Raw genomic sequence first — 11,883 nt, 5'->3', positions numbered from 1 at the left:
GTCCAACACCGGCATCGCCACACCCTGATTAAAGGCAATTAACGTTAACGATTTATTAAAGCTATACCACCTTGCCTTGGACATTCTGACATTTTATACAATTTCTTAAAGCTATATCCCTATCGACAAGTACCAGTAAGCAGCATGCACAACACATTCATCCTAAGTATAGATACTTAGGATGAATGTGTTGTGCATGCTGCTTACTGGTACTTGTCGATCTACATTCCACCCTTATTTGCCAGGAATCTAGGCAGACCAGGTATATCACATAGAAACATAGAAGATAGGAGCAGGAGTAGGCCATTAATATGATATGTGGTCAGAAGCTCATCTCGGGGTCAAATATGACAGCAAGATTGCAAACAGTCTGGTTCAACCTCAGACAGTTGCCAGGGAGAGAGATAAGGCATGCATGGCCTTACTGTATAACTCCTAATTATAGTCATTCTGATATAAGTTAGTCCCATGCCAAAATCTGCAATCTTTTTCAACTGTACAATCTTTCAGTGATGTTCACCTGTTCACCAATAGGCCCTGCTGGGATTTCTTGCTCTGGTCTTTAGTAGTTTGATTCTTAAATGTGAGTGACAGTTAATATAGTATTGCAAGCTCTTTATTTTTTTAACTTTTCATAAACCTGTTTCCACATTATCTTTGGCGCATTATGTTTCTGCTTTGGCACAATTTCCCCATCTGCAACCACTATCAATGAAGCTGCACACTACTGGCCCATAATGTAGGATAATTTCATGTAAGGAGTGAAGGAACACATGCAGCTGAATGCCCGAGCTGTAATGGGCACCACTGTACCTCATGGGCAATGATGGTAAGCTCTTCAAGCACTTGAACCCAGCGAGGGGGATGTGGTTGTATGTGGCAGACATGCATTCTTGTAGGATGTGGCTTACCAGGCATGGCAGCAGGGAGCAGCTTTGCACTGAATACTGGAATTGGCACTGATTTTCTGAGGATCTGTCAGCAGTGTGGGGCCTTGCTGGTAGTGGGCGGGCTAATAGTTTTGCAAACTGCATTACCTGACAGGTGATTTAGTGAAGCAAATGTAGGCCTTTGCTGCAGGCAGGCAAACCCCGTTTTACACAGTAAAATTACTCAAAAGAGGTCATACTCTGAAATTCTCAATGCCAGTGGGTCTCTGTCCACAGCAAGCTTCTTGCCCATATGAACTGGCTAATTCTCTGGGAAACAGGCAGGCCTGCTCTATATGTTTTCTTAAAGTTAGCACTGCACAACTTGCAGATTTGTTGAAGCCTCTATTTTTGCTCTATTTTGTTGCAGCCTACATTTTACCAAGAGTAAATTTCTTCTGTCAATTAATGTTGACCATTACTGGTGCTGCACAAAATGCAGCTGAAGCAAGGTGGGAGGCTATGACTCCTTTGAGTATTCCAATTATGCTACCTGACTTGGTTAAGGAGGATGAATTCATAAAAGGACACCATCTTCAGATGCACCTGTGGGATTTTCTGTGTGCTCTTGGTGATATCCAGGACTCAAATCTACAGATAATGCCAGTTGTACCTGGGAATGTCAGCGGAGGCCTGAGTCCAGCAACTTTCACTTCAGCAGAGAGTCAGTTACTGAGCTATGTCGCCTGTTGTAGGATGATCTTCAGGCTCTGCTCCTTGTTGCTGTGAAGGTGACAACGACATTTTTTTAATGCTACATATGTGGGCCATTCAGCCCCTCGAGACTGTTCTGTCATTCAACCAGATCATGGCTAATGTGTACCTCAACTTCATTTGCCTGTCTTTGATCCATTTTCCTTGATACCGTTATCTAACAAAAATCTAGTGATTTTAATTGACCCAGCATCCACTGCCTTTTGGGAAAGAGAGTTCCAGATTACTACTACCCTTTGTGTGGAAAAAGTGCTCCCTACTTTCAATACTGAATGGCTTCACTGTAATTTAAAATTGTGCCGCCTTGTTTTGGTTTCACCCACCAGAGGAAATAGTTTAACTACCCTATTGAATCCTTTTGTCATTTTAAATAGCTCGATTAGGTTATCATTCAACCTTCTAACCTCAAGGGAATACATCCATGTTTATGCAAGCTGTCCTAATACTTTATCCCTTTAACCCCGGTATCATTCTTGTACCCCCTCCAAAGCCAATATATCCTTCCCGAGGTGCGGTACTCAGAATTGAATGCAGTACTTCAGATGGGGTTTGACCAAGGCTCTATACAACTGAAGCATCACTTCCTCTCCTTTGTATTCCAGCCCCCTAGAGATAAAGGCCAATATTCCGTTGGTCTTTTTGATTACTTTGTACCTGTCCATTACCTTTTAGTGATTTATGTACATGGACATCCTTTGCTGCTCCACAGTTCCGAGCCTCTCGCCATTATGAAAATACTCTTGATTTGTCTTTCTTGGACCCAAAGTGGATGACCTCACACTTCCCTACATTATCACAATTTTGCCCATTCACTTACTCTATCTTGATAAAAATTGGCCCTTAGTGTTAGGGGGGATTAAATACGTGGGGTTACGGGGATAGGGCTTGGGTGGGATGGCTGTCGGTGTAGGGACCGGGTGCTAGGGTTTGGATGATCAGCCATGATCTCATTGAATGGCGGAGCAGGCTCGAAGGGCCGAATGGCCTACTCCTGCTCCTATCTTCTATGTTTCTATGTTTCTATGTTTGTCCCTTTGTAACTTCCTGCTCCCATCTGCACAATTTATTGTGGCGCCCAACTTAGTGTCCTCTGAAACCTTGGATATACACCGTTCTATTTCTTCATCCAAGTCATTGATATATATGGTTAAAAGCTAAGGCTACAGTACAGAACCTTGGAAAACACCACTTGTTACATCCCGCCAATTGTAATACATTCCCTTTATCCATACTTTGTGTCTGACCTCACAATTTCCAACCCACGTCACAAGGTTGCCTCCAATTCTATGTGCTTTAGTTTTTGCTAATATTCCCTTGTGTCGAACCTTATCAAATGCCTTCTGGAAGTTCATATAGATAACATCCATATACACTCCCTTATCCATCATGTTAGTGACCTCCTCAAAAAATTCAACTAGATTAGTCAGACATGATTTACCCTTCACAAATCCATGCTGATTCTCTCTGATCAGCTCATACTTGTCCAAGTGCTCAGTCACTTTATCCTTGATAACAAATTCCAATAACTTTTCCACAACTGACATTAGACTGACAGGTCTGTAGTTACCTGGTTTCTCTCTCCCATTTCTTAAATAATGGAGTGACATTTCCAATTTTACAAATCAACAGCATAATTCCCAAATCAAGAGAGCTTTGCAAAATTATAACTAAACCATCAGGTCCTGGAGATTTAGTTACCTCGAGTCCTATTATTTTCTCCATTACTTTTTTTTACTTATATTAAATCCAATAAGTTGATTACTTTTGTCACTTAATCACTCCTGCTCTCCACCCACTCATAGACCTCTTTCATTTGTTCTTTTTTTGCCCACTTTTCCCTGGTTCTGTACTTGCTTAAAAGCTGTTCATCTCTAACATCTTCTAGTTCTGATGGAAGGTCATCGACATGAAATGTTAACTCTGTTTCTCCCTCTCCACAGATGCTGCCTGACCTGCTGAGGGGTAAAACATTCCATTAGCTGGAGTCATACCTAGCACAAAGGAACATGGTTGTGGTTGCTGGAGACCAATCATCTCAACCCCAGAACATCTCAACAGGAGTTCCTCAAGGCAATCTCCTAGGCCCAACCATCTTCAGCTGTTTCATCAATGACCTTCCCTCCATCATAAGATCGGAAGTGGGGATGTTCGCTGATGATTGCACAGTGTTCAGTTCCATTTGCAACTCCTCAGATAATGAAGCAGTCCATGCCCGCATGCAGCAAGACCTGGACAACATCCAGACATGGGCTGATAATTGGCAGGTAACATTCGCTCCACTGAAGTGCCAGGCAATGACTATCTCCAACAAGCGAGAGTCTAACCACCACTCCTTGACATTCAATGGCATTACCATCACCGAATCCCCTACCATCAACATCCTGGGGGGTCACCATTGACCAGAAACTTAACTGGACCAGCCACATAAATACTGTGGCAACAAGAGCAGGTCAGAGGCTAGGTATTCTGCGGTGAGTGTCTCGCCTCCTGACTCCCCAAAGCCTTTCTGTTGAACCCGTGTGTTAATGGAGACACGGAATGCAGGAGTTGATTTAACAAGTGTTTACTGAACAAAGTCTGGAGGTGAACTAACTATACAAGACGCTATACAGGCTTATATACCCGAGTGGTCACTACCGGTACTACAGTACACAGGGGCCTCAAAAAAACATAGTTCCTCTTAAAGGTACATACACTACACTTTCCACCATCTACAAGGCACAAGTAAGGAGTGTGATGGAATACTCTCCACTTGCCTGGATGAGTGCAGCTCCAACAACACTCAAGAAGCTCGACACCATCCAGGACAAAGCAGCCCGCTTGATTGGCTCCTTCCTGTCCCAGTAGTGGTGCCACGTGCCATGAAATAGAACCCCTCCTTCCCACACGATTCTTTCAGCCACATATTTACTTACATGGTCTGTTTATTCCTATGCCAATTTGCATGTGGCTTGGCTAGTAATCCGGAGATTACTACCCTCGAGATCTTGCTTTTTAGTTTTAGCTCCGAGCTCCTCATACTCCCTTAACAGGATTCCATGGCAACTGGTTCTACCCCCTCCCTTTGCAGCCGCTTTGAGATATTGCTTACTCTGGTAGGCAACAATCCTTTTGAACTCTCGTTACTGCAGAGGATACATTCTATCCTCTTAATTTTTGAATCCCCAATAACTACAACTTTTCTATTATGCTCCTCCTCCTCCCACCCCCACTGAATGGTTAGCATTCTGGCTGGCCTACCCACAGCCTTTCTCCATATCCTCACAGGTAGCAAGAACATTGTACCTGTTGGACATGACCAGATTCTACAGTTCCTCCTTCCTTGCCTCTACTAGGAGGTCAGCCATGGCTTAGTGGTAGCATTCTTGCCTGAGTCAGAAGGTTATAGGTTCAAGTCCCATTCTAGCTACTTGAGCACATAATCTAGGCTGACACTCCAGTGCAGCACAGAGGGAGCCCTGCACTATTGGAGATGCCATCTTTCAGATGAAACATTAAACCAAAGACCTGGTGGACAGGAAAGATCCCATGGTAATATTTAGAAGAGCAGGGGAGCTCTCCCCGGTGTCTTGGCTGATATTTATCCCTCAACCAATATCACTAAAACAGATTATCTTGTCATTATCACATTCCTGTTAATCTTGCTGTGCATAAATTGGCTGCTGCGTTTCCTACATTGCAACAGTGACTACACTTTAAAGGTACTTAATTGACTGTAAAGTGCTATGTAAATGCAAGGTGGTCAGGGCCATGGGAGGGAAGAGGGTGACGGGGAAGAGGGTGGGGATGGTGGGAGAGCTTAGGAGACGGGTGGGTTGGTGGAAGAGTGAAGAGGGAGAGCAATGGCATGGGGTTATGGGATGGGGTGGTGAGAGAGTTGGGGGGTGGTGGGAGAGTTTGGGGGACAGGTGGGTTGGTGGGAGAGTGACTGAGAGGACGGGGGTAGGAGAGTGGGGGGACGGGAGAGTTTTGATGTGTGAAGTCCAAGTACAGATCAGCTCTGACTGAGTTTCCCAGTTCAGAGTTGTAAGCTTCACACAGTTCCAACCAGACCCCAAGGAGATCGGGAGAGAGATAGAAACATAGAAACATAGAAGATAGGAGCAGGAGTAGGCCATTCGGCCCTTCGAGCCTGCTCCGTCATTCTATGAGATCATGGCTGATCATCCAAATTCAGTACCCTGTCCCTGCCTTTTCCCCATATCCCTTGATCCCTTTAGCCTTAAGAAATATATCCAACTCTTTTTTGAATATATTTAATGAACTGGCCTCCACCGCCCTCTGTGGCAGAGAATTCCACAGGTTCACCACTCTCTGGGTGAAGAAATTCCTCCTCATTTCAGTCCTAAATGGCTTACCCCTTATCCTTAGACTATGACCCCTGGTTCTGGACTCCCTGGCCATCATAAACATCCTTCCTGCATCTAGTCTGTCCAGGCCTGACAGAATTTTATAAGTTTCGATGAGATCCCCTCTCAATCTTCTAAACTCCAGTGAGTATAAGCCCAATCGACACAATCTCTCCTCATACGTCATTCCTGCCATCCCAGATATCAGCCTGGTGAATCTTCGCTGCACTCCTTCCATGGCAAGAACGTCCTTCCTCAGGTAAGGCGACCAAAACTGCACACAGTACTCAAGGTGCGGTCTCACCAAGGCCCTGTACAACTGTAGCAAGACATCCTTGTTCCTGTACTCGAACCCTCTTGCTACGAAGGCCAACATACCATTTGCCTTCTTAACCGCCTGCTGCACCTGCATGCTTACCTTCAGTGACTGGTGCACAAGAACACCCAGGTCTCTTTGCATTTCCCCTTCTCCCAATCTATTGCCATTCAAATAATAATCTGCCTTCCTGTTTTTGCCACCAAAGTGGATAACCTCACATTTATCCACATTATAGTGCATTTGCCATGTTTCTGCCCAATCACCCAATCTGTCCAAATTGTACTGGAGTTTCACGACATCCTCCTCACAGCTTACCCTCCCACCCAGCTTTGTGTCGTCTGATGTTGTCTATTGAAGTGGCATTGACTGAGGAGCCTGATTGCACCTTGTGCAGTGTAGGGGGATTCTAGCTGCAGTATCAGGGTGAATATCAGTGGGTTATAGGATCTTCTTCTTCTACTTCTTTCGTATGGTAAGAGCAAAGCAAATCAAATGTCAATATCTAAGTCAGATATCCAGGCCAAGCTTCTGCTGCAACAGCATAGATATATTGTAGACTGCCTGCGAATTTCCTCTGAGGGCAGTGCTCAATGCTGTGCTCCAGGGTCTGATTCGGAGCTGAACAGTCGCATGATGGGGTTGCTTTAATCTTCCATCTATGGAGAAGGTGGCAGCATCTACCATGACCAGTTCTGAGGCAACTGATGGTTGTCCACTGTTTGCGAGGAAGGTTTGATCCTTCAGGTTGTACTGTGGGATCCTTTATAAGGAATCCATTCCATATGTCGCAGTTCTTCCAAGCATTTCGTCATCAAGGCTGAGGGGAGATTGCTGAAGAGCTTCAGCGACGGTCCAAAATGGCCTTCTAGATTTGAGACGAGTTGGTGGTAGGTTGTTCAAGTTGGCCTGGATCAGCATGTCTTTGCTGGTGTAGTGCTTGTATTTTCTGGAGACTGCATATTTGTGGTGTAGGTGTAGATTATAGGATTACTACTTGGTACAGGTAGAATATTGTTGCACGTTAGACCTATTACTACCAATTACATGTAGACTATCAGTCAGTTAGTGTATTACTGTTGGCTATGAGGGGAATCTGAGGGCAGCCAGTATTACTAATAATTATCAGTGCAATTTCAGTGAGCTACCATTAGTTACTGGTGCAATCAAATTTCCTCCCATCTCTGGTTTCCCTCTGTGAATCGTTCCCCCAGCTTCGATTTCCCTCTTCTCCGCCCTCGGTTCCCCTTCTTCACAGGTGGCCTCCTGGTTCTTGGAATTTCTGATACGACAGCTGCAGGTGTGAAACCACAAGCAAAGATACTCAACTCCAGGGGACCCAACCTTTATCAGGTAAATGCAATAACAGTTGCAGACATCATAGGACAAGACACTCCCTATTCCCCAGTCTCCCTCTTTCCCCCAAGCCTCATTTCCCAGTCTCCCTCTCTCCCCATCCCCTAGCCTCCCTTCCTCTCCCTCACCACCAGTCTTTCCCTCTCCCCATGCCCCACCACCAGTCACCCCATGCCCCACCACCAGTCTCCCCCTCTCCCCATGCCCCACCACCAGTCTCCCCTCTCCCCATGCCCCCCCACCAGTCTCCCCATGCCCCACCACCAGTCTCCCCCTCTCCCCATGCCCCCCACCAGTCTCCCCATGCCCCACCACCAGTCTCCCCATGCCCCACCACCACTAGTCTCCCCCTCTCCCCATGCCCCACCACCAGTCTCCCCTTCTCCCCATGCCCCACCACCAGTCTCCCCATGCCCCACCACCAGTCTCCCCCTCTCACAATGCCCCCCCCAGTCTCCCCCTCTCACAATGCCCCCCTACCAGTTTCTCCCTCTCCCCATGTCCCCACCAGTCTCTCCCTCGCCCCATGCCCCACCACCAGTTTCCCCTTCTCCCCGTGCCCCAAATCCCTGATTGTTGAGCCCCTCATGGTTCCCGATCGAGCCCGGCACACCAGGCAGTCACGGCTCTCTGCGCAATTGGATGGTGATGTCACGGTGGGGTGGGCAAGAAATTTAAAGCACGAAGATCTCCCAGGCATCTAGATACAGCACCGGAGAGATCTAGTCCACATTCCGGGAGTACTGGCAATCCTATCTGGTCACGATTGTGGCTGCATAAAGTGACATCACTATTTAGATTCTCCTCCCCTTTTCTATGGGGGGCTTGGCCTGGAGGGTGTTACATGGAGCAGTCCCGTGCAATAAAATGTTAAGCAGGTTCACGGACTCCCAGGCCGCCTGCCTTTTTTGCGGCCGAGAGGAGTCCGCGTTTCATGTTTATATAAAATGTGTGAGGTTGCAGCCCCTGTTTCATTACTTGAAGGGGCTGCTGCTTGATTTTTTGTTGCACTTCAGTCCCACGCTCCTGATCTTCGGTCACCCGGTGCGGAAGGGAGCGGGCGGTTCAGAGGACCTCCTCGTGGGACTGGTCCTGGGCCTGCCCAAAGTGGCCATTAATAGGTCCAGGCAGCGGGCGGTCGAGGGGGTCGTCCGGCCCGATTGCCTGTGTTAAGTCCATGAATGATTGAGACACTCACCTTCTCCAGATTCTCCAGCTCTGCCTCGACGGCTGGACGAATTGCATATGGTACCGGTCTCGCTTTGAAAAACTTGGGAACTGCATTCTCTTCTATTTTTAATGAGGCGGTTATGCCTTTAAGCGTGCCCAGTTCTTGTTGAAATACCTCTTTGGCATTAGCCAAGATTGTTGACAATTGTCCAGGAGTGACGTCTTCATCTTTTTTACCGTCCACCGTCATTGCATGAATGGAATGCCAATCTAAGCTTATCTTCCTGATCCATTCCCGTCCCAATAACGGTGGTCCACCATTTGGCAGTATGTAGAGATACAATTTCCGTATTTTCTTGCCATTGTATTCGACAGGCACCCTTATTTTTCCTCTGGGATATACTTTTTGCCCCGTATACGTCGTCAAGACGATGGATGTCTCTCTCAAGGGTATGTGTGAAAATAGCCACTCATAGTCTCGTCGATTCATGACAGTTAGCGCTGATCCTGTATCCAATTCCATTTTAACTTGGGACCCTGCTATCGTGAGGGTGACCCAAATGGTTCGGTGATCCTCTTTTGCGATTACATTGTGAAGTTTGAGACAGCTTAATCTCCTGTTCTCGGATTCACTATCGCTCATCTGGTCTTCGGAACTACTGTCCGTCATCTTTTGTACTTTCTTGTACGGTTCCTTAGTAGCCTTTTTGTTGTCGCTGGTCTTCTTCCCAGACCTACAAACTCGTGCAATGTGTCCAATCTTCCCGCATTGTCTGCATATTTTGTCTTTGGACCAGCAGTCCTTCTGGTCATGGTTAGTTCTGCCGCAGCGATAACATTTTGCAAATCCCCGTGTCATTTCGTGGGTGCCTTATTCCTGTGGTTTTTGTTGAATTTCTGCAGCTCCCCTGGCTGCTGCTTCATACGATACTGCCACGCTGAAAGCCTTATCTAGCGTCAGCTCTTTTTCTGCGAGTAACTTCTTCTGTGTTCCTTCACTCAGGAGTCCACAGACAAATTTGTCCCGTAGGGTATCTGCCAGTCCTGCTCCGAACTGGCAGTGCTTTGATAGCTTGCGTAGTTCCGTAAGATACTCAGCATTGCTCTCATCTTTGTGCTGAGTTCTCCTGTGGAATTTAAATCTTTCTGCTATCAACAGCGGTGCAGGGTTTAAGTGCTCCTGTAGAACAGCAACAATTTCATTAAAACTCTTCGCCTTCGGTTTGGCTGGAGTAATCAGATCCCGCAACAGGCCGTACGTTCTAGCGCCCATTAAGTTTAGCAATATTGATGCCTTTTTCCCCTCCGCTATTTCATTTGCCTCGAAATATACCTCGACTCTTTCCACATACGTGGTTCAGTCCTCTAATGTATTATCAAAAGCAGTGATACAGCCAGTCTTCGGCATCTTGCAAATCTAAAATGGCGCCTCCAGCGCTTTGCCTTCTTCCCCGATTTAACAAAATGGCGCCTCCCGCGCTTTGTCTTCTTCCCCGCTGTTGTTAGCGCTGCTTTCCACGGTTTCCTGCATGTTAAATATTAATTCATTTTCCTTTATTATCTTCCCGTCGTGGAGCGGACCCTCTGGGACACTTCCCTCCCCCTTCTGAGGTCCGAACGCTGCCCAGCTTTGAAACACCGGCCGCGCCCTGTGTGCTCCACCCTCTCTCTCTCTCCTTGCTTCCCGACTCGCTGCCCGGCCCCCGTTGAAAGGCCACCCGATCGAGCTTCAGCCCGCCGCAGCCCAGGAAGGATCAGAGCACTACCTGCCACCAGCCCGACTAGCTGGGAAACCACGGACCGAGGAACCCAGCCTGGCTCTGGACAGTCTCTCCTGCGAGTTTTTAAATCGATGATTGACGGTCGACGCCCGTTTCTCGAGTTTCAATGGCCTCTTTTTTTTTTCTTTCTTCTGGCTCCGACCTTCAACAACGTCGTCGGAGCTGCTGCTGAGTTGCAGGTAAGTTCATTTCTAACTCGTCGCCAGTGTTAAGTCCGTGAATGATTGAGACACGGACTAGCAGGAGAGAAAACAAACAGATCTTTACTGGTGAAAGGCATAAACGAAACTAAACAACAGAGGCTCTCTAGCGCCTTTTATACAGGGGTGGTCACTGCCGGTACTGCAGTCTGAGACCAGTTATTCTCTTAAAGGTACATACACAACAGCCTGCCTCTCTTCTGCGGCTATGTTCGCGCCCGGGTGGCCCTGGAAATGAAGCACGCGGTGTCCGCCGGCATGCTTGAGGCCTTCCTAGACTGATGGGCGCCGCGGGGACTGGAGTGCATCGTCACCCCGGCCAATCAAATTTTAATTTAATTTTGTTACGTTTTATTAAGTTACAGTTAATTGGGTCTAACCAAAAGAGGACTACTATTTAGACTCTATGCCATAAGTGCCACTCCCAACTCATTGACTTCCTTACCTGAAGTGGTTGTTAACCTTCAACGTTTCTGAGTCGTTTTCCTATTTTAAAAAAATAAATCTTATTGTTTGAGTCACTTCATTCAATTTGTGTAACATTTAATTTTGAGATACATTGTAATTTAACTGATATCAAAGGGATAGAAGAATAGAAATTCCAATCAGTGAAGTTCACGTGAGAACACTCACCACCCCTCGCACTCCAGTCCCGTGTCCCAATTTAACGCATGCGCTATCCCATTTAAATTAAACGGATTAATATCTGCGTAAAAATAGCGCGCACCGCAATGTAGTACAAGTCAATTGAGTGCTTGTATATGAACTTTGCTGATCAGAAATTCGAGCCTAGAATGACGGAACAATGTTCGTCAGTTATTAACTACTGGGCTACGCTATATTAAGCACTATATGATAAATGCTGTGGCTTGCTGACGTGGTTAGTTTGAATATAGTGCGGCGTGGTTTATTGCAGGAATTTCCCTCTTCTTAGACTTTGCTGCATCTCATTACAAAACTTTTCTTCCTCGGACCTCTTTCCCCCCCCCCCCCATCTGCACATGGCCAATGCCAGGAGAGGGATTGCATGCCTGCGAATGGTTGATTAAAAGTAAGTTTTTTTGTTAT

At 46.6% G+C, this 11,883-nt stretch overlaps 1 protein-coding gene and 1 long non-coding RNA gene across 3 annotated transcripts in view; one reads left to right on the top strand and one right to left on the bottom strand.

Annotated features, from left to right (window-relative positions):
* Window positions 1-1,513: 1,513 nt before the first annotated feature.
* Window positions 1,514-11,548, bottom strand: LOC147107697 (uncharacterized). The gene is made up of 3 exons (XR_015080849.1): window positions 11,449-11,548; window positions 11,261-11,301; window positions 1,514-1,652 (listed from the first exon to the last, which is right to left on the bottom strand). It is a non-coding gene; the product is annotated as an uncharacterized LOC147107697 (long non-coding RNA).
* LOC147107696 (NXPE family member 3-like) overlaps window positions 11,479-11,883 on the top strand; it is a 90,194-nt gene continuing 89,789 nt past the window's right edge. For both annotated transcript variants that reach the window (XM_086006924.1, XM_086006922.1), the window contains exon 1: window positions 11,479-11,866. The gene's annotated coding sequence lies outside the window, so the exon portion shown is untranslated. The remainder of the gene's footprint in view (window positions 11,867-11,883) is intronic.

This window comes from Somniosus microcephalus, chromosome 14 (genome assembly GCF_052327205.1).
Source record: "Somniosus microcephalus isolate GS21.2 chromosome 14, FLI_Smic_1.0, whole genome shotgun sequence".
Taxonomy (NCBI): domain Eukaryota; kingdom Metazoa; phylum Chordata; class Chondrichthyes; order Squaliformes; family Somniosidae; genus Somniosus; species Somniosus microcephalus.
The sequence above is the reverse complement of the archived record's forward strand: the minus strand, read 5'-3'. Positions and strand labels throughout refer to the sequence as shown.